Source organism: Callorhinchus milii, unplaced genomic scaffold (genome assembly GCF_018977255.1).
Source record: "Callorhinchus milii isolate IMCB2004 unplaced genomic scaffold, IMCB_Cmil_1.0 Scaffold26, whole genome shotgun sequence".
In the NCBI taxonomy this organism is placed as follows: Eukaryota; Metazoa; Chordata; class Chondrichthyes; order Chimaeriformes; family Callorhinchidae; genus Callorhinchus; species Callorhinchus milii.
The window spans coordinates 4,497,302-4,521,016 of record NW_024704767.1 but is presented as its reverse complement, the minus strand read 5'-3'; the positions used below and the strand labels follow the sequence as shown (position 1 = coordinate 4,521,016).

The 23,715-nt window shown below is 39.8% G+C and overlaps 1 long non-coding RNA gene across 1 annotated transcript; it reads right to left on the bottom strand.

Moving 5' to 3' along the window:
- Positions 1–518: 518 nt before the first annotated feature.
- On the bottom strand, positions 519–13,704 carry LOC121850888. Its single transcript, XR_006085799.1, has 4 exons — positions 13,609–13,704; positions 12,987–13,089; positions 2,821–2,951; positions 519–728 (listed from the first exon to the last, which is right to left on the bottom strand). It is a non-coding gene; the product is annotated as an uncharacterized LOC121850888 (long non-coding RNA).
- Positions 13,705–23,715: the final 10,011 nt, after the last annotated feature.

The following is a 23,715-nucleotide window of genomic DNA, read 5'->3' as shown; positions in this document are numbered from 1 at the left end:
TTAACCTATCTCGGAAACAAGGGGGGAGAGGAAGTGCAGATGGATGATTGGTGACCTGCTTAATCCAACATGATGGACCCTCTAAAGATGCTTGTAAAGATACAGAAGCAATGATAGCAATTCAGTGCTATGATGTTGAATACTTGAAGCAATAGTTTTTTAGACGTTAGTTAGCAATGCTAGTCAACCTTTATTTTCTTACGAATTTGCAATAACTTTATTTTTTAGAAAGGGGAACTATCACCCATTTCCTTGCTGACTCAACACAAATTGGATTTTGAACATGCGATCTTTTAGTTTGGCTCAATTCTGCACTAGGCAGCGAGTTTAAACACAAAACAATCGGGGTCACTCAGCCATTCAAATCAAATCCTCAAGGGCGACCGAATAGAAGCACCATATTCGGAAGTAACAGAGAGTAAGTCTCATACATGTAAAAAGTCAGAAGAATGTGTTTTATTTTCTAACACCATGTCATTTTATGTGTTTCTGTGTACGTGTGCATTAACACTGCAGTGCAAAACTGAAATCTTACACAATGATCTTTTGCTGCATTTTCTGATCGGGAATATTTCCTAATTTCTCGTACTACTTTCTCGTACTGAGAAGTGCAATTCATTGTTCACCATTTGCTCTTTCTTCTCTTCTTCCATAATCCCCTCTTCCACTGATTTGAGTTTGCAAAACAGATTTATGCTAAGGAAAGGATGTCAGCTTCTGCAATTATTCTGAAAAAAGAAACATTTATTGATGGTTACTAATTAAATTTAAATGATTTGAATATATTTTGGAACAATTCAACAATGTGTTAGCTGAGTGGTTTCAGTAATAAAAAACACTTCAGCAATAAAATCTGTGGGATTGTGTAAAAAACAATGACTGAACAAGAGAGCGCTTTGCCAACGCTGTTGTAATCATAATTTTCCTTATCGCAAGTGTCTTACACTAGACAAGTGACCTCAGTAAGGAAAACTATGAACTATTGCAGTTGTTTTAAGCCTAAGGCCACTTTCCAAGTCTTTTCAAAGTCTTTTGAAGTCTAGCACCTATCCTCTAGCAGCCTTGGGGCATTGCCTTCTGGGATCACAGCCACAAACATCAAGCATCTGATTCATCTGCCACGGCATAAATCAGCAAATAAGACGAGCTGAAATGTCAAAGGTGACGGAAAGTCATAGTAGTGTTATGCAAAGAAAGGTCCAACACAGCAATGGTATGTATGCCATGCAATGAATTAATATAATTGGCTACCTACCAATCCTAATGAATAAAATTATATCTTTCCATGTACGCTGCTCTTAATGGGATTTCCAGCAACACCCTGAGCAAGATTAATCACCATCAGTCTGAGTTTTATGAGTGAAATACATTTCTGCATGCAGTGATGAAAGTGATACATCATTATGCTCATTATCGGATACTGATGTTTTTTGGTTAAGGCATTGAGGGGAGGGGGAAGCCAAAATATTACCTGAAGGGCCCAGGAGGTACTTTAAATGAAACATGTTTGTTAATATAAACTAACAAATTCCCTAACAAATCTTAATTTGATAAATCACATTACAACAACAACTTGGATTTATATAGCACCCTCCACACTGGACGGCGTCTCAGAGAGCTTCACAATAATGGATCCCGGGGCCAAGCCAGGGAAAGGGGGAAGAAGGTGACCAAAGCCGCGGTCGAAAAGGTCTTTAGCTGATACCTGAAAATAGGAAGAGAGGGGGCGAGGCAAAGGGAGTGAGGAAGGGAGTTCCAGCGCCTCGGGGCGTAGTGGCTGAAGGCACGGCCGCCGATGGTGGAGCAGAGGATTCGGGGGACCAGGAGGAGGCCAGACCCGGTGGAGCGAAGGCAACGGGCAGTGTTGTGAGGAGAGAGGAGGTCAGAGAGGTAGGGGAGTGCAGAGGAGTGGAGGGATTTGATTAATACTCCTTGCATTTGATATAGCTGCTTATCAAATCATTGAGATGGTTCTATGTGCCTCACAGGGTATACTGCAAAGTGGTGTGACTGTGTGTATTTTCAAATAGAGGGCATTGTGTTAGATCAAGCAAATATCATATGGTTCATATTCACCTTCTGGACACAACATGTCAATGGTTGTCCTTCAGCTGTTCAGAAAGGGACATTTTCTGGCCACTGGGTTTGAAAAGTTGTGCACTGCTGATTTCTTTTGACAGAGCAAAACTTAAAAAGGATGTACAGTAGTTAAACCTAAAGAAATGTGTATATGACAATGTCCCACTCCTCATCTGAATCTTTCTAGCTTGAGAAATTTCTCACCCAAGATGTCTCTGAGAAGGGAATACACACTGGAATGATAATTCTATATAGCACATTATTACTGTGTACCATGACAGAGTTGAAATAACAGAGGCTGAGACCATATTAAAAGGGAATAAACATAAACATTTGAAGAGAGGCTACAAGAAAGAGCAGGGAATTAGCATTACAGCATTAGCACCAATATAGAAGCAAACAACACAAAAGGCCTCTTCCTATGCTGTGTTCTAGAGATAAACAGCAGTATTCTCTTAGAAACACCGATTATTAAAAAAAAAAAGGAATATAAACGAGTGTATTACTATTCAATGTATTTCGGCCTTGCTTAAATTAAAATAATTCTGTTGGAAAGGTGCTTTTCATTTCAGCTAATTTACAACCCTAAAATGAGACACTAATGAATATAGCTTGTTATTGGAGGTCATAGGAATGGTGGGACTACATTTAATCATTAAAACATATCATAGAAATGGCCAGAGCTCAACAGTGATCAGTGCTTAGATTATGTTGATGATATGGGTTTAAGTGCTTTTGTACCTGCAGGGCAAGTTCACTGCCAGTGATGGAGAAACTATGCAGTAAGTCTGTAGCATCTGTGTTGAGTCGAACTTGAAACACCAGTAAAACAGCTGTCACATCTGGTACCCTGGGGCGGGAGCTGGTGGTAGCTGGAGAACAACACAGCAGATCACTGGCTGTCATACTGTGTTTTATCTTTTTGGATTTATGTCTATTTAGGCACTTAATGCAATACATTATGTTTAACGATCAAGATTTATTTATTAGCTCACTAGTAAGAAGTGGCATGTTCCACTCGTAATTTACACTTCAAGCTGTTAATTTTCATGCATTTGAACAGACATTTTCATAGAAGAAAGCATAGTTTTTAAAGCATTAAAATTGGTACATTTACAGTCGTGACATTAATATAGCGATAGAAACTTCAATGTAGTGTTAAACGTTAGTTAGGTTTGTAGATTGATTGATATGAAAAGTATCCATTCGGTATCATTATTTTAAGTGGGGATAACACATTTAATAACAATGCACACATTCACATTTCTGTTTAATATTCACATTTCTAAAAGAATACTCGATGCATTTATATTCCATTAGGTTTCTCAAAGCATTTATACTGCTGCTGCGTTTTATTCATAGACACGAGATTGTAATATGTTGGCATGGTAGTTGACATACATTTGAAATATGTTGCTATTTTTATTGACATGTGCTACATAGCTATATCACTGTATATTAATAGGGATCTAGTCTGTGTGCCATCTACACTGGGTGACAAATTGTAAGGGTGTATGTTAATATTTAATGAACAAAGGAACATTGCAGACCTCTTACTAATATTATGAAGTGTCGCTTAACTATATCCTGTTCAACATCACAGTTTTACTCCAGCAACTTTTCTTAGCTCTAAATTTGCTGTTTCTATCATTCATCTTTTTTATTTCTTTTACAATTATTGTGTTCCGTTTTCCTTGTCTCATCTTTGTTCAATTTGACTGTTTTGTCATGCCAACTTGCCCATTTTATTTTCTATAAACTGTGACTAAGGTTCATCGTGGTAAACAAGTTAAGCTTTCCTATCTTGTGGGGACAATTTGTGCTGGAGCTTTTGATGCCTGGAGGTTTGAAGATTAACACTGAATTCTGAGTGTGAAGTGGCAGCATTGGGTAGATTTAAAGAAACTGAACGCTTTTTTGGGTGTCCCATTGATGGTTTTGGGTGCAGTAATTGAGGGAACTCCCAGTGTTTGGAACAAGTAAAAAAAACTAATCCGAAGACTGAGTGCTGTAAGCTCTTCCCCAGTAAAGTTTTTGTTTTAACCAGTATTAAGAGGTTTTTTTTGCTGCAATATAAACAATTGTGCTGTGATTTTCATCTTAATCTTACTTTTTGGATGATTTTAATAGGATTGAAAAGCATAACTGGAAGACTTAATGTGTAATCCAATGACTTTATCGTGTTACCAATTGGACTTCTTATACATCTCTGTTTACAAAGTTGGCAAATGGTAATGCATCTTGCTTCTCTGAAATGCTTGAGTTTCAGATTTCCATATACAGGTAGTTTAGAGGAAGTTCACAGGTACAAAGTCCATTTCTTTTTAAAAAATGGGATTTAGCAGCTTTAGTACGTTTTAAGTCTTGCAGAGCGAATTGCATACTTCAGAAGACACTCAATGCTCATTTTGAATTAAAGTCCATTTTCTGCTTGAAGTGTGCCTTAGGGTATCTTGTGTGAGGTGTGAATGCATTGCTGGGAGTGAGTGCTGGGTGAAATAAAAAACTGTGATGCGCAGCCAAGAAAAATGGTATGATTTAATTAATGAGCTTTTGGAAGAAATGCAAGGGAGAGGGTGTGCGTAAAAAGTTTGAATTAAAATAAGAGACTGAAATGAGAGAGACTGACGGCAAAATAAGATGGTCACTATGAGAACAGAGATCACACACATACCTACTCCCCTTAATACTACTGTACCAGGGGATCAAACTGATACATGTCAAGCATTTGGAAATCTCAAACCAAACCAGCAGCTTCCCTGTACTTATTTTTTAAATCTGAATAGCACACCACCATTATTTTACTTACCACTCACCAGTACAGCAAGAAATTTACTGTAGGATACATGAAATGGAAGAACAATATCACAACAGGACAATTTTTTGTTTACCTGTCTATTCCAATCAATCCTATTTCCCTTTCTTTCACTTTCCTTTTATTGGGATTCTCTTCACAACTGTTTCCTAATTTAATTTATTTTTTTGAATCCTTGTATCTTTTTTTCCACGTGTGTGTGTGGGGCAGGGGTGATGGGGACTTTTCTGTTGATTGTTTGAAGCAAAATTCTAGCTGATGATATTTAGCTTTTCACGGATTTTTCAAGCATCTGCACCATGGCAATGCTTTAATCTGATAAATTAATTATAGCATTCACTGGTGGAAGTTCTTTGGTAAGTTATGGTAAATAAACTAGATACTGTATACTAGATCAATGCCAAAAGAGCAATTTGCCTTCTCATTAACTATAATGAATTGCTGAAGAAATATTAAAAGAAAATCTATTATCTGCATCAGTTACTTTCAACAATAGAAAATTCACAAACTGACGTGTTTTAATCTTTTAAAAAGTTCATGGTGAGTAAATAATGAGATGTGTGTAAAAAAATGATTTAGAGACTTTCAAAAATAGCAAAATGACTATTCTCCCGGATAGCAAACTTTGCGTGTAGATTTCATTCCTCTCTTCAATGACTTTAATGACTCTTAAAACCAACTTTCATATATTTGGCAGAAGAATTAGAAACCTGATTACAGAGGGATGTGACCAGGTGAATAATGTTAAAACGAATGTTGTATGTTCAGTGTAAAGTGCTACAACAACAACAACAACAACAAGATTGCATTTATAGAGCACCTTTCACGTCGAGAGGACGTCCCAAGGCGCTGGACAGTTGGGTCGGGACCCGAGCAGGAGGGAACTGGTCAGGGTGAGGGGAGGGAAGGGAGGGTGGGAGCGATGAGGGGGTAGAGAGTCAAGAGGGGAGGTGAAGGCACGGTTGAAGAGAAAGGTCTTGAGACCGGCCTTGAAGAAGGAAAGGGAGGAAGCAAGGCGAAGGCACTGGGGGATGGAGTTCCAGAGCCTAGGGGCTGAGAGGCTGAAAGCCCGGCCACCGATGTTAGGGCAGTTAGGGAGGGGGATGTGGAGCAGACCGGAGCCAGAGGAACGGAGGGTACAGGCAGGTAGGTAGGGGGATAGTAGGTCGGAGAGGTAGGACGGTGCAAGGCCGTGAATGGCCTTGTAGGTGAGGATGAGGATCTTGAATTTGAGTAAATAATAATAATAAATTGAGTAAAATATCATGGTTGCATATGGTTATAGACGACAGGAGGCGTACATCAGCTGTGGTTAGTTTACAATCTGAGGATGGTGTTTTCTTTCTCCAAACATCATAACCCTTAAAATCTGCAATACTGGAGTCAAGTAAAGTTGCCTAAGAGAAGTTCTAATGCAGTCAATACCACAAGTAAAGCCACAGCTGCTGTACCTCAAGTTACACATCTAAAGCTCAGTGGTAAATTATTTCAGAACTTCTTCCAAGAAGTTGGAAGACAACACATTAAGTGCGTTGGTGAAAGATTTTTCATTATCCAAACCACACATGTGATGGGAAAGATTAATGTATTGAATAATGTATGGAATTCGACTGCAAGAGAGTTTCTCAAAAATAAATCTGGACACTGTCTGGTATATTTTTTGTTCGTTATTTGCGTGTGCTTTAGTAGGATTGTAAAACGTACATTGACTTAAAGGCTTCACTGAGAATATATGAAATTTAATATGAGGTGCAGATTGCTGCGCTGCTGAAGCAGAAAAGGGGGTTGTGAATGGTGTCTATGGAGGGAAGGAAACTAGTGGAAAAGAATTACTATTCTAGAGTTTTTTAAGTCTTTGGAGAGTAAGGAACCACACGATACTACCACCCACCTCCCCTGGCAATTAGAGTAGGGTGGGGTGAAGGGCATGTTAGATTAGATTGTACGTGGTTGTGAAAGATTGGGCTTGGTGGCCTGAATATTTCATCACAAAACACACAGTTAATCCACCTTACAGCATATCCTGTGAAGCATTTTGAGATGTCTCAACAATGTGATAAGGCGCTATACCAAAAGCAAGGATTATTATTATATTTTCATGTCCTGCTTCTGTGTTTGATTCATCGGCGGGTGAGCTGTCAGCCATCCTGTTCTCTGGTACTCCACACACTCTTATATTTCTAATGCTATAAATACAAGACCTGCTTTCTTTCTTTCTTTCTTTCTTGCTTGCTTGCTTGCTTGCTTGCTTGCTTGCTTCCTTCCTTACTTACTTACTTACTTCATTAGGAGATTTTGGCATAGTACATTTATGAACAGTCCTATTGTAATGAGATACAAAACTGGCTTGGAAACCAATACACATGGTTTTCATGTGGATAAGATAGATAATGAGGTCAGCTATCCAGACTTCCTGGTTTATTAAAGTCCAGTGAGAGTTATATGTTTAGAGATGAGTTCATTTATTATTAAGCCAAAGTTAAAGTTTTGTAACCCACGTTTCAATGCATAATCTATCATCAATAAGTGTGTCATGAATCAAGAGCAAATTTTGCTTTGACAGTGATGAGGTAAATAGGTGTACATGTTTGTGTTATTTACGTATACAGTGGATGGAACAAACATAGCTTAACAGGTGAACGTGCAAGAAATGTTTTCACCAGATGTTTGTTAAAAATATGAAGCTATGCCAACATTTACTACATCTTACCCTTTTATGGGAATCAAATAAATGACTTCATTCTCAACGTTTCCAACTAACAAATCTACATTCACCTTTTGGGAGGCATTTCTTTATTTGTTCACTGTAACATCTTCCAATGCAACACCTAGTAATTTGTTTCTTCTGTTCAGATATGATTACACAAATACAGGATTCATTAACACCCACCTACATCACATTTCTGCAATGACTATTAATGTGGCACTTCATCTGGAACTTGAAACTCAAGTGCCAATCAATCCCGTCTTCAGCAACTTTACTCTGCAGCTTGGCATTGGTGTGGAAATACAGGTATCCAGACAGCAGTGGAAGTGTAGTATTTTCTTCATCAATAAAATTTTTTAAAGTTGCTTTTCAGAACATTTTTTTCATGCAAGAGAGAGACACGGATGAGATAAAATGTAGGAACCTCAGGAAAGGCCAGCCAATACAGCGCCTGTCCTCCGCACCCCTTCTCACTCCCTTGACAATACCTGCAGCAAGAACACTTCAGAGAGTGAGGTTTCTTTCTTACGGTCTTGGGAAAGTAGCCAAGGATATTGTAGCTTTGAGAGTTTTGCAAATCAGCTGTTAATTATATAATGTAGGCAAGCCCATGACCCAGTGGGTAACCTACAGACTGGTAGGCCCAAATTCACAATTTATGCGTTCAAACTATTTGACCATATGTTGCGCTGTGTTTATGAGCGTTACCTGCAGTGTGCTCAGGATAAATTGCCTCCAGGGTTCCATGTGTATTGTGTGAATAAATGTGTTACTGTAATGGTGCTTTTCATTCCAAGCAATATTTCAGCTCCAATGAAAATATACACAAAGTTATAGATATCCCTCCTTTGTTTTTTTCACCTCTTTCTTATTCATGTGAACTCCCTGCACCATTTTACCTGATTGTAAGTGACAGGAGAGCTTACTCCCAGCACCGTGCCATTGGATTAATCCTCAGGCTATACAAATGTAATTTTGTTGTTGTTGGTGTTGTTGCCTTTGCCATTAGCATATACCCAGTGACATGTGAATGACCCAGTTGCTCCCTTTGCCCAGCGAACACCAGCCCGCTTCATGTTCCCTGCCTGATTCACTACACCATCGGTGGATGATCTTTCAACCATTCTGCCCCTGTTCTCAGAGTCCCTCTGCCTCCTTCTTTCCTCCCCAATTTTAAAGCCTGTCTTAAGCTTCGACCGTGCTTTTGGTTAATACCCCACCAGCCTCCTCAGCTTCCCCCCTGCTTCGTCTAAGCTTATGTTTCCACGTCTTTAAGTTGCTGAAACATCTGATTAATTAAGGTAGCTAAAGGAAACACAGTGTTCTGCTGTATCTGCACAGAAATATCCCTTTGATGCAGCTAAAGGAACAGTTTATTTCCCTCCTTGAAAACCCAAAGAAACAAAACTGTGATTGAAATGAACATAAAAAATAAAAACGTTTATTAATATCAATTTTCAACAGAAAATTTGCCAATTGTAAATGCTCTACATATGAAAATTGGGCTCATTGTTTCCAGGTTTTGGACGTCAGTCTCTTTCGATCAACTTACCGTTGTTGCTCAGTAATTATATAGGCAGAAAAGTTGTTAATGTATGACAGAACTGTGCAAATACACCAAAAGACCTGATGCTACTTGATGCATTGTACAGTTGCATTTCATAAGCCTAAACATGCTCCAAAGGAAGGTACTGAACATTTGCTTGAGGCTTTTAGTGTCAAACTGCATTAGATCTTTCACCAGGCGCACAGAGCAGTGGCATGACACATGAAACTAGCCAGATTCTCCACAGTTTACACTTCAGCTGTTGTCTGTTACTAAAACCTGGGACAGAACAGTCTGTCAATCAAATTAGGTCATAGACCTTGTACCCCAGGTGGCACTTATAGACAAACTTTGACCTATCACAATATCGTTTTTTTGGGGATGACTGGAAATAAGCAGTTTGTGAACAAAAAATAGAAAAAGAATTGTGAACACAAACCACTTTTTTAACTCTTCAGTGCAACGATTTAATATGTTTTAGGGAATGAGGCTTTTTTTTTACTTCATACAGTCATGTAATTTGTGATTTAAATGACATCACTTGTTTTCATTTATTTAAGTCTCTGTTCCATACATGTGAAACATCAAAGGTAGACATCAATCAATTGTTTCGGCTTTATAAATTTCCATGTTAAGAAGCCTCTTGGAAAGAAGTACACATGAAGTAGAATGATCAGCACACATAAATCTATCTCTATTTGTATGGATGTATAAAAAACAAAATATACAGTAATATAATAATAATCCTTGCATTTGATATAGCGCCTTATCATGTCTTCTAGATGTCTCAAAGCGCTTCACAGAATATACTGTAAAGTGAATTGACTGTATATGTGGGCGAAACGTGGTAGCTAATTGTGCACAGCAGTGTCGCACAAACAGTCGTGGATTGAAGTGACCAATTTAGTATTGTTTTTTTTTCTTGAGGGATTATTATCAGGCGTGTGGAGTAAGGAAACTTGTCCAAGATTTCATCCTGCCAGGAATCGAACCCAGCTCTCGCTTGCGATGCGAGTCTCTAACCACTGAGCCACAGGCTTATTATTATAAGAACTGATTTCAAGGATTTGTAGACATCAGGAAGTAAATTATTTTGATTCAAATTGATGTGGTATGGTTGTGTTAGGGCATTTTGAACCATTTCAGAAGTTTTTTTTGCAAGAAATTTACGAATCATTTCCCACCCAACGTCAACAACAACAACAACTTGGATTTATATAGTGCCCTCCACCCGGAGGTAATCAAGGTAATCATCAAAACAGATTGTAAACATTAAGAATGTAAGAAATGTGATATTATGCAGAACGTTGAACAATGGTTCAGAGTTGTGCCATCTGGGCAGAGAATTATTGGAGAATGACGCTAAATGTAACACTGCACACAACAGCCTCAACGTTGAACAGAGGAGATGGAAAGTCGAATGGCTTCTATTTAACTTGCTCCGTCTTATGCCTGATTTATATTGCGTCGTTAGTGTCCATTTAACGCTCCCTCCGCATTGACAAATTGCTCCTGCAGTAAAATCCACTATAGAGAGACACTCCTCACTTTGACTCCCTCCCCCAACATCACCATGGTGATGGACTTTGGAAAAGTTAACCAGGAGAGGAAAGGGCACGCCGTAGGGAGAAACTTTTCTAATGAATTTTGATTTGCAGTCTCCAGAACAGCCTACTGAGGGGACAAGCCTGTTGCTGGTATAGGTTGATCGGATTTTTAGGCCTGTTTGATTCTCTCATAATAATTAATGCTTGCAAGTGGATTAAGGAACAATTGTGTCACAGTAACTCTACTGTATAGTACAATTGTTTAAATAAACACCATAAATTGTCATAAACACACACCACTAAGATAAATAACTTCACCAACAAAGGAATGTATAATACAAGCTCGATGCTAGGCTGGTGAATCTACAGACAGGTGGACAAGAGGCACCTCTATTCTTCATGAAATGTTGGCCACACCAGGACAACATTTCGTGAATAACAACAAACAGTTTAGCTTAAAAAAAGAAGAATCCTTGCATTTGATTTAGTGACTTATTTGCTGCCCTCATATTTTGGCATTGATCTTCACTGTCTAGCTTTGGTTACTACCAATGCCAAGTTCATCAGCATAGATGAAGTGTTGTAGCTGGTTCCAGCTCATTGAAACAGTACAATTGAATAATCTAAATGGGTACCTTAACTTACTGCCACAGTGACTTAAGGCCCTGTGAATCTGAAAATGCAGTATTCATTCACCTTAGCAACTGACACTCAGAAAATAGGGTCACATTTTATGCAAATCCAGCTGCTATTTTAAGTTTGTTTTGTTTTAGTATTCGTGAATGACAAATGAAAGGCAGAAAAATACGAAACACATAGAAAGATACATAACCGAAAGGGAGGCACAGCTGGAAATGCAGAGATGCAAACACATTGAAATATAATTCTAATAGGTAATAATAATCCTTCAATTTGAAATAGTGTTTTTTATGTCAAAAGGACGTCTCAAAGCACTTACTAAGAAGAATATGATCTTCATTTAAAACTTCTAAAACTGTCTTGAACTATTTTAAATTAATACCGAAAATTAGAGGCTTTCAGAATCCAAAATTAAATTGGTTGTCGGTGTATCAACAACCAGCATTAATATAGCACCCTTCGCACAGGATAATGTCTCAGCATGCTTCACAGATTCTTTATGTCTATTGTTCTTTAGTTATGAAAATAAGATATAAACAGATTTAATAAAAATATCCTTAAACCTGAAATGCCTCTTCTTCCAAACGTAATACACACCATTCACATCAAGCCCACAAATACTGGCAATTACATGGAATTGTGATATCTAATGAAATGCGCCATAAAGTAAAAGAAAACATTGTTTGAAAGGATCCATATGCACAGTATATTTAAGAACCTCTTATGTTAAGCAAGTATTGTAAACAAAATCAATGTAGTTTGGATGTCGTAGTTTGTAACAGGGATTTGCATCAAAGTTAAAATCATATTACAGTGAAGTCAATTTGCAAAACCAAATTTATTTTAAATTAATAAAGTGTTATTTCTTGCTTGCCTCTGTGCAACCAGTCACCGATACACACTCTCCTCTGGCGAGCGGTTAGCTGGAATGGAACACATTAAATAGGAGGTGAGCTTCAAGAGAAATACACTGAATAGGAACATTGGTCCCTGAGAAATGAAACACCGCCTTGTGCATAGCACTCTATAAACTGCAGCAAGAGCTGTTGAAACTTGCCAAACTGTACACCAACAATAGAAGCTGTGGCCTTCCAGTCTGAACAGAAGTACAAAGTTAAATGGAACGCATTTTCCTAAAACTGTTTACAATTTCAGTTTTCAACACAGACAAGGCTTTTACGATATAATTTATTTTTCCTTTGGGTGCTTGCATTCAACTTTCAAATCAGCAACATTCCCTCCAATGGTAATTCATTGCTTTCTTCATTGCTAGAGAAGCTGGGATAATCTATTCTCAGCTGAAACGTCTCTCAGAGGAAGGAGAATTCCCAAAGCGATGCTTACATGTACATGCCAAAGGCACAAAATGAAGGAATAAAGATCTGGACCAATTCAATTGATGGACTAAGAAGCAACAGGTGAGTTTTAATGGATTAATGGAAGGAAGTGAATTTTGAAACATAAATAGTGAATAAAAACAGATTGTCATCAGCATAGTTGGAGAAGGAAAAAGAGTTTGAATGCGATTATCAATCACTCATTAAAGATTTCCAGTCAACTTGATGGCATTTTACTAGACAAAGACTAGTTATTCTAATCTTGAATAGAGTACAGGTGAGACCATGTCTAGTTTGTTGTGTGTGAGCATCCTACCTTAAAAAGAACATTGAGGGACAGGAGAAGATCCACTAAGTATGATTTGGGGGCTTAGCAATTCAACTTTTCATCAGAAGACCACATAACTGAAGCATACTCTCTGTGGAAAAAATGAGGGGAGACAAGATACAGGTTTTTAAAATGAACTGGAGTTGATGTGACTGCAATTAACCTACATGAAAGCAAAATCAGAGGGTTTAGGTTTAATATTAAAAAGCCTCAAAAGTGCTATGTTTAGAAGACATGTTGTGCTATAAAATAGTGAATATGGGGAAGAAATATTGTGCTGATTAACTCCTTCGGAAAGTAATTGGTTAACTATTTGATTGGGAATAGTGTTAGAGGTGTAGACTGAAATGAACTATTGGATACAATGGTTTCTGTGTTGCTAAGCTTGGAGAGGTGGGAATGTTGCCTGAGTGAGAAAGGAGGTCAGATTTCAATCGTGGACATTTGGGGATTCTTGAATATTCTGGTGTTATTATTGATTACTTTTGGGAATCTGGAGTGTCTATGTTAAACTTTTCCCCAGGAAATAGAATGCATGAAGTCCATGATCGTTGGTGCCACATGATACGTTGAAGGAGTGGACTTCATGGGGAGAATGACCTATTCTTACCTTATTTGTTTTCAATGCAAGTCATCTGTACGTTATGTTTTCATTAACTTTTTAAGTTACACTCATGAAGCACAAATTTGTGTTGCCACCTTCTGCGAGTGCTGAAAGAAAAGAAACAGGACACTGTACTAAAGTACATGGCACATTACTGAATAAATGTTTCTCAGGAGTTCTGGCTGTCAGTATTGACTTATGGCTTCCTGAGAAGTGAATTAGTGCATCTGATTAAAGTTACATTAACAGAAACACAGCTTGATAGTTTTACTGAAGCAATTCTCTCCAAACTTAAATGAAGGGTATGAATTATTGAATTGATGTATTGACTTTTTCATGGACGGCTTAACTGGATCTTCAATGGCTGGTAAGCAGAAAATAATATAAAAATGCAAAAAAAAAACACAGCAACCCAAGTAACTCAAAACCATTCTATTGACCAACAACCTTTTATACCAATGGCAAAGTGCAAAGTAGAACCTAAGAAACAAATTAATATGAAAATAAATGTCCTGTTCTGGTCTGCTGGCATGATATCAAAATCTAATAATAAAAAAAATGTAGCCATTAGCAGACTGATTTTATGTTTCAGTGGTGTCAAGTTATGACACTAATTATAATACTTATGTTATCAGATATGCCTAAATAAAATATACTTTTGCACTGTTATGATAGAATGCTCAAGCCAATGCACCATTTCACCACAAGGCTAAGTTAATTGCCATTTCTCGAAACCTCTCCTGAACAATGGTAATGCCATTCCACAAGACAAAAAATGACCCTTTACTCATACATGGAAACATCTTAAGAATAGCATCACTTTAACCATACACTTTTTGGAGACTCCTGATGGAAAGTGCTCACGTGTGGACACCAAATGAGGACAGCATTGGTTTCAACTGTAATGCCCCAAATCTCTCAATAGCAATCGAGAGTGGGAACCCTTGGCTGATTTCAATGCCAGCCCAGTACTGAGGCCAATTGGAGATCTCTAACGGAGTGCTTTTGCCTTGTAGGACATCAAGGAAGAGGTAGCTGATGCCTCTATCAGTACCTATGCCTTAAAAGTTAAAATTATGTGTAGTTAGTTCTTATTAATGTTTAAAACAAGGCATAACAAAAATTTTAAAAATCATTAGCTCCTTTACTACTTTGCGTGAGAATGACAGAATTATTATTTTTTGTTAAAAAAATGATAATCCAATTTACTCTGGCTCTTCCTAAAGATGCTTCAAAATTTGGAACTAAACTAAACAATAAATCAGTTTCTCAATCTGATAATGCACAAGTAGATTTGATTTATGTGCTTTGCTGTCAATTACAGACAAATGAACTTTACACATTACAAAGCTGCTTAAATATACAACCATGATTCCCACCCACAACAAAACACTCTTAAAATTTAATTTATTTTGATCAATCGTAGCTCTATCATTTCCAAATGTGCATTACAATGTAGTTACTTGTGTGTTATGTTCGTAATTAATACCACTGACAACTGCAACATGATTTCCTTATTAAGACTTTGAACTTATTAAGAAAATACTTGATTACTTAAGTGTGACTCATTACTGCTGTTCTGCCAGCTATTTGAGAAATCCCGCTGAAGTGTGCTTGTTGTGCATGTTTTGTTGTCAGCTGACTTTCAGGCTGGCTGCTGATCTCTTCTGATATACAGTACATGACACACCAATGAGACACGGTCTTTAATCAGAATGATGAGGATTCAAGGGTACAGCATTGTCAGTGGGTTGAATTAAGTCAGCAGTTAGCAGCTGTGTGCACAAGTCAGATGGAATGAACAATTTTTGAAAAAACCACAGGGGTTAAGGAATCACTGGTGGAAATGTTACGCTTTCAGATAAACTCAAAAAGTCATGCAGATGCTAGGGTTTCCACAGCTGTAAAGCATTAAGTCACATAAATGCAGTGTTACCTTGTCTTAATGATCTTTGTCACCACCGAATGTTTTGAAGTGTTATGAGAGTTATCTGAAAATAAATGTGCTATACTGTGAAGGGAAGTATAGGGACATGTACAAAAAGTAAACACTAAATCGCCTCCCATCACTGTGCAGGCCTACAATATGATCAAAGTAACTTGTGAGTGTTAAACGTTAATCAAAGTAACTTGTAAGTGTTAATGATTTGGTGTAACCAAATCTTTTAAATCTGAACAATAAGATTGCTTCATGATTATGTTTCATGATTATGAAATAAATAGGTAATAATGGATTTTAGTTAATAATGGTGCCATTACCTTCATCCTAATACTTCAGTCTAATCTGCATGAACAAAATGTTAAAAAGCAGAAGAGTTTTGCCTAACAAAAAGAAAGGTTTTCATTTATGTAACAATAATTGGCAATGAGTTGATAAGATTCTGAGTGTCATTGCTTTCAATGTTTATAATATGTTACAAACACCTACATTATTTATTGTTAGATAATCATTTACTACAAACACCCTACATTATTTATTGTTAGATAATCATTTACTACAAACACCTACAGTATGTCTTGTTAGACAATCATTTAAAATATGCCTAAAATGAAAGTTAATTCATTACAATGTTTAATTCTTTATTGGTACATTTAAAGATTACTAAGCCTAGATATAATGTAGTGTGATTAGGGAAGCAACATGTTGAGGCTCAGCATGGTGTTGGTAAATGCACTGGAAGTCTATCGGGAGTCTAGACACAGGTCCTTGGAAATTGGTAATGCATCTCTGGTAAGTAAACTTAAATTCACTTAGAACCGTCTGCCGAAAAGGGTGTTAGTTCACTAACGGGGTTAAAAAATGAATGGCCACTGGTTGTGTTAGACAGTTGGTTGCTCAATAGAGGTGCTTTATTATGGAAAATCAGTCAGGACAATTCCTGTGTGGTTGATGACAGCAGATGGTTGCTGAATAGAGGTGGTTGCTTTAACGGGTTTGACTGAAATAAACTAACAGCAAGAAAATAGAAATACCGTTCAGCCCATCCACCTGGCCAGGGTAATATTATGATCTTTACATCTGATAATAGCAAGTCAGGAGGATGTCTCATAGCACTTCACAGAGTAAATCAACAGTGTGGATTTTGTAGAGAAACAAAGGATTTAAATTCAAATCTCAAGGTTCAGTTCAGCCATTGGCCCAAGCTATTCTTTTTTTTAAAACAAACTTTTCTTTTATTTCCTATTTTTATCCAATGGATCTTATTTTCCTTATTTATCTTCTATCTTTATTTCAGCATTATCATGGTTTCCAGTTTAAATTGGGTTTTTTTCCTGATTAAGAATTCCCATGTTCTTCCATCTTGGTTTCTTGGCTTTATTCTCATGATCTCCCAGGTGTGTCTTTCTCCATCTCCTGTCTCTATCCATCTGTAAGCTTTACATTTGCCTTCTAACATAAATATACAGTGCCAGCCACTGTTCTCTATTGCTATTCTAGTTAGTATTATAAATAAATAGTATTATTTTACTGGACCTAAATTTCCTTTTACGCTGTGAGAACTAAATGAATCATCAACACCAAATACCCAAACATTATTTTATATTAACTATTCCTAGCTAAATTTTCAAGCCATATTAGGCATTTTGCTTAGGCATTTTTTGTGGGAGAATTCAGGTAACCCTTGGATTTGATAACAGCACTGTTAGCACTTCGATGAAACATCTGAAAGTGCTTTACAGGATTTACTGTAAAGTGTAGTGACAGAATATCGCCAGACTACGGCACTACCTCACCCCTCACGCTGCTGAAACTCTGGTCCACGACTTTATCACCTCAAGGCTGGACTATGGGAACTCTCTCCTCGCCGGCCTTCCCGGCACCTCCCTCCACAAGCTGCAGGTCATTCAGAACTCTACAGCTCGTGTACTGTCCCACTCCAGGCTTCAGGACCACATCACTCCCACCCTCGCTCACCTCCACTGGCTCCCCATCCCTTAGAGGATCGAATTCAAGAACCTCATCCTCACCTACAAGGCCATTCACGGCCTCGCTCCCTCCTACCTCTCTGACGTACTATCCCCCTACCTACCTGCCCGTACCCTCCGTTCCTCTGGCTCCGGTCTGCTCCACATCCCCCGCCCCAACCGCTCTACCATCGGTGGCCGGGCCTTCAGCCTCTCAGCCCCGAGGTTCTGGAACTCTATCCCCCAGTGCCTTTGCCTTGCCTCCTCCCTTTCCTCCTTCAAGGCCGGTCTCAAGACCTTTCTCTTTGACCGTGCCTTCAGCTCCCTTCTCGACTCTCTACCCCTCCTCGCTCCCTCCCTTCCCTCCCCTCACCCTGACCATTTCCCCCCTCCTCGCTCCCTCCCTCCCCTCTCCTCACCCTGATCATTTCCCCCCACTGCTCGGGTCCTGACCCTACTGTACAGCGCCTTGGGACGTCCTCCCAACGTGAAAGGCGCTCTATAAATGGAATCTTGTTGTTGTTGTTGTTGTTGTGTGTTTAATAATAGTAATAACACAATCCTTAAATTTGGTATAGTCCCTTTCACATTAGGAAGGCTTCACCAAGTGCTTTACAGGATATACTGCAAAGTACAGTGACTGTGGTGTGTTTTGTGGGCAAATGTAGCAGGTAATTTGCACACAGCAATGCCCCACAAACAACCATGGAGTGAATGAACAAATTTATCTGGGATCGGGTGGGGGGGCGTGGGTGGGGGGAGAGATACCAGGACTCTGGAAGAAAATCACTTCTCTTTTTTTTGCATAGCGCGATGTAATCTTTAACAACCGGCGGGCGGTTTAACGTCTCATTCCACTATAAGAATGATAAGAATGACAGCATCATCCTGGACCTGAGAAGGAACTGGATTGGTTCCCATGATGTTTCCAGTGAACAAATGTAGTTTGCAGGCTGCCAATCTGGGATTCATTTCTCCCGTGACATCATTGGGATCCATCCACTGACATCATAAATAGCAATCTACTCCACTCATTCATTCTGAACCGTCCTTTTGCTGGAGTTTCACGCTGGATGGAGGATCAGACTGCCTTCCTGGTGCAATGGTATTCTGATTAAACGTCTGGATTTCCAGCCTTCAAACCCCAGGAGTGTGTGTGTGTGTGTGTGTGTGTGTGCAAGTGTGGAACCGCTGCAAACTGGTGGATGTGATTCTTCTCAGTTGCAAATTAACGTTCAGGGGGAAACGAGGTGCTTTTGGTGCAGTTTTTCGTTGGGGGGGGGTTAGTCCCTTCCTTTTCAGGGATTGTTTTGGGGAGCTGGCACAGTATTGAGAGAGACTTGTCTAACCAAATCCAGAAACTCTCTGTGTTTCTCACATCACACCCCACACCCCCCCCATCTGGACCAGCTGAGTTAGCCCAGAGCAAAGCACAACGTGTGTTGTCTTTAAACCTTTAACTGGAGGGAGAGAAAGCTCCATTACATTCGTTACCAGAAACAAACAAAAAAAAAAGGGTAGTTTTTGTTCTATGACTGTGACTCTGCGGTCCGGTAAATGAATTAATTCAACAGAACTGCCCTGGGCAGTACAACTCATCTCACAGTTGTCCTTTATGTAAGTTGGTTGAACAATAACAACAAGAAGAAGAATAAAAAACACTCAACAAGTGTCAATCTCCCATCTGAAATGTGAAAAAGTTCCTATTTCTCTCCCTTAAAAGAATACGAGCGCTTTGTGAACGTGTCGGCAAATGGACCTGATGGGTTTCTTTTATTTCGTGCGTGTTTTTTTTTTGGGGGGGGGGGAAAGGGGGGAAAACAAGTTCTGAAAACAGTGAGTTTTGTGTATTTTTACATTAACATTTGCTTGCGAGAAAGAGAGAGAGACAGAGAGAGACAGACATACAGACAGAAAGAGAGAGAGACAGACAGACAGAGAGAAACAGACAGACAGACAGACAGACAGACAGACAGACCGAGAGAGAGAGACAGACAGAGAGAGACAGACAGACAGAGAGAGAGAGACAGAGAGAGACAGACAGACAGACAGAGAGGGAGAGACAGACAGACAGAGCGAGAGAAACACAAACAGAGAGACAGACAGAGAGAGAGACAGAGACAGACAGACAGAGAGAGAGAAACACAGACAGACAGAGAGAAACACAGACAGAGAGAGAGACAGACAGAGAGAGAAACACAGACAGAGAGAGAGACAGACAGAGAGAGAGAAAGAGAGGGAGACAGACAGACACAGAGAGAGAGAGAGACAGACAGGGAGAGTAGACAGACAGAGAGAGATAGATAGGGAGAGAGAGAGACAGGCAAGAGAAAGAGAGAGACACACAGACAGAGACACAGAGAGAGAGATAGAGAGAGACAGAGAGGGTGAGGGTGGGGGGGGGGGGGGGGTAGGGAGGTGGGGGTAGGGGGGTGGGGGGGAGACAGAGAGAGACAGAGAGGTGGGGGTGTAAAATGCGTAAGTTGAATGCGTTTCAATGCGAATTATGACAAGCATCGAGTGGGGGGTGACTGCAGGTGACAGAGTTGTCACACCTCAGTGAGGTTAACACTGCAGTCTGTCCGCCCTGAGGACCACAGCAAAAGGCTTTCACCCACAGCCACAAGTCAACTCACTGCTCCTCTCCCCCTCTCTCCCTCTCTCTCTCTCTCTCTGCATCTCGGAGCTCAGTGTCTTCAGAGACTTCTTTCTTTCTTTCTCTTTTTTTGAGGCTTTCACCCTTTTGAATGTTCCAAGTTGTGCTTTAAGTCGATCTTCACCACCTTTCTCTCTCTCTCTCTCTCTCTCTCTCTCCCCCCCCCCCCCCCCCCCCTGAAGATGGCGGCGGTAAGTTGCGTCTTAAGTCGGGAAGTTTTAAGAGGTTTTTATGCAATTTCTTTTAAACAGGGGTGGGGTTGGGGGGGGTTGGGGGGGTGGGGGGGACACACAAATGGTGGGAAGGGGGGACACTGGGTTTCAATCAAGGGTCTGTTGTGGTTGTTGGCAATACTTTTTGTCTGTAAAAGTGGGACAGGGAGGGAGGGAGGGAGGGAAAGGGGGAAAAGAAAGGGGGGAAGAGAGAGTATGTTTGTGTTGTTGTTGCGCCTCTCTTACGCCGCTGTTTCCATGGCTGGTAAGTTTGGGTGTGAAGTTTTTTTTTGAGGGGGGGGAGTGGGAGTGGGAACCCGGTCCCCCCAACACTCAGCCACTAACTCAGTAACTCCCTTCATCAGCTTTGCTCGAAACTCCCATCAGTTGAAACCCTTCGAACTCCCATTCCCTGTCCCCAAGAGTCCTGTTTCTACCACTGGTGGGGGGTGGGTGGGGGGTGGTCGTGGTCGTGGTGGTGGTGGTCGTGGTGGGTGGGTGGGTGGGTGGGTGGGTGGTGGGGGGAAAAAACACGAGTGATCCTGAAGTTTTTAAACTGCCCGACTTTATCTGACTGTCTTTTAAGTTACCCAATGATTATGTGATGTAACAAATGAAGGCGATTTTTAAAACACATTTTAGGAGACTTACAGACTTTTTTTTACACACACATACACATATATATATATTGGTTATACATATATATATATTGGTTTGTGAGCTTTATTGAATCCCTCCCCTCTCCATTTAGCGGATACGTGTAAATACGGACAACACTGGTGTTATTGGTGCGCTTTGAAATCTTTTCCAGTCCTAATTGAGTTTGAAACGAAAGGGTTTTTTTTCCCCCAAAAAAAGATTTTTTTCACGGTTTTTGCCCGGTCTCGGTGGACGGATCATTTGTTTCGAACAGTTTGGGTTCATAAGCGACACCGAATCTCGGATTCACAGTACTGCATTATTACCCAAAAAAAAAAGACTGCCAAAGTTTATTCGCAATGGGCAACACGGGGGGACTTCGATGGGGTTGCGATGAGGGTACATGACTTCGCTGGAGGAGTGGGGTTTAGTTAAGAGAAGTAAACGTTGAGTTGAATGACTGACCTCCAATTGGATTGGATTTCTGTGCTTCTGTAACGATGTACTACAAAAGGAAACAACAGGTATATTTATATCTATATATATATATATATATACACACACTTGGGCTGATCGCTGCCAAGTGAAGTTCAGGACAGGTAACTGCAACCTTTTTATATAAGCAGTAGAATTAGGAGGCACACGTTGAGTGCTGTGCATGGGTTAGGACTTGTCAAAGGAGGATGTTGAGAAACAACAGGGGTTTTGTTGACTCACCGTTCACCACGTTCAAACACTGCGAGCAGCAACCAACGAGGCAAATTGAACGGTGGATGCATTACTAAATTAGTTTAATTTCCCAGGAGTTATGTTCAAACTGCACAGTGCTCTCTCTCTCGTCTGCCAGGAGAACTCGACGTAACGTTTTGGTTATTGCAACGTGATGTAGTTGTCTGGGTCACAAAAGCGTATTACAGATACTGCAGCAACACGTTTGATCGTGAGAACTGGGGGGGTTAAGCTTTGATGAACAGCAAGATAAGATACAGCTCTTCAGCCTTGAAAAGGGATGTCTTGTGTGTGGGTGGGGGGGGNTTCTACAGAGATATAAAATGCTATATACGAAAGAGAAGGTGAACATGGACGAATGCATTCAGATGTGCTAAGGTAGGGTTTTATAGAGGTAAACTTTAACAACAACAACAAGATTTCATTTATAAAGCGCCTTTCACGTCGGGAGGACGTCCCAAGGCGCTGGATAGTTGGGTCAGGACCCGAGCAGGGGGGAAATGGTCAGGGGAGGGAGGGAAGGGAAGGAGCGAGGAGGGGGTAGAGAGTCGAGAGGGGAGCTGAAAGCACGGTCAAAGAGAAAGGTCTTGAGACCAGCCTTGAAGGAGGAAAGGGAGGAAGCAAGGCGAAGGCACTGGGGGATGGAGTTCCAGAGCCAAGATGAATACCAGGAGTTTTTTTTACCCAGATCATAATCAACAGATAAAATAGGTTACAACAACAACAACTTGCATTTATATAGCACCCTTCACTCGGGGTAGCGTCCCTGAGCGTTTACCAGAAAGGTTGGTTGAGGCCAGACCATTGAACTCATTTAAGAAATGGTCAAAACTGTAATAGGAAGATGATAGGCCTGATATTCTGGAATGATAAGATTAAATGGATTGAAGAGCCTTCTTAATCCCAAACTCTCTAGTGATTTCCTCTATAGGCTGCTTGGAACCTTTCCAGGCCTCCAGCAGTGCAAACCATATGCTCTTCAGTGGTTCATTGGCTCATCTCAGCAGATATATATACCTATAACATCCATCAGTTTCAGGCCGATCATGTTCTACTTTCTTGAGACAGAAGCAAAAACAGCTGTTGGGTCTTCAAATAGAGAATGGTCTCCATTGCAGAATGTCATACACAGATGAAAATGTGACTTAATCTAGAGAAAAGATAATGTATGGGCACCATATCGGGTTTATTAAGTTTGGATGAAAGATTTCTTTGTTTTTTTCATGTCAAATGGCTATGTGGTGACAGCTACTGATAGCCCGTCCCCTTCACCAAACTCTTGTGGATAGAGAGCCAAATGGGACCCTGCAGCTGTACATAGGATGTGCTCCACACCGGACTCTTACATGAAGTCTTGAACTAATTATATTAGAAAACATTTCAAGAACTTTAGACACTTCTATTGTATACCACACAAGGAGTATCACATTTAAGGAAAGGAAACTCAACTGGACCATTCAATGAGTTGTTTCTTTGATAGATTCTAACTGTTCAAGACCTTTAACCAGATTTGGTCAGAGAGTAATAGCCACCTTAATGCTGTGTTTTTAATCATTTAGGTTCATGTAGCAGAGTGAAACAGCTGATTTATATGTCTGGGTTTACTTATGGTTGCATCAGGGATGTTAACTACTTGATAACATATTGTAGGTTGGTAACATTCCACCTGTGTCGAGATTTGTTCTATTTTCTTAAAGCTTCAGAATTTGCCAAATTTTGGTTTCAGTCTTAGCTTTGAAATCAAACATCAGAAAAACAACTTCAACAGTGAGGCTACTTTTAAGAATTTGCCAAATTCTGGATGATCTGAAATATTCATTTCAAAGAAATCTAGATCCAGGTTGAATTTCTTCTCCTACTTGTTGAATATCCCAGTATGAGTTATGTTACCGTCTCAATTACTGCGTCACTCAGACTGTAGATGACAATTACTTCCTCTAGTCACTCCTTGTTCAACCTAAAGTTCCAAAG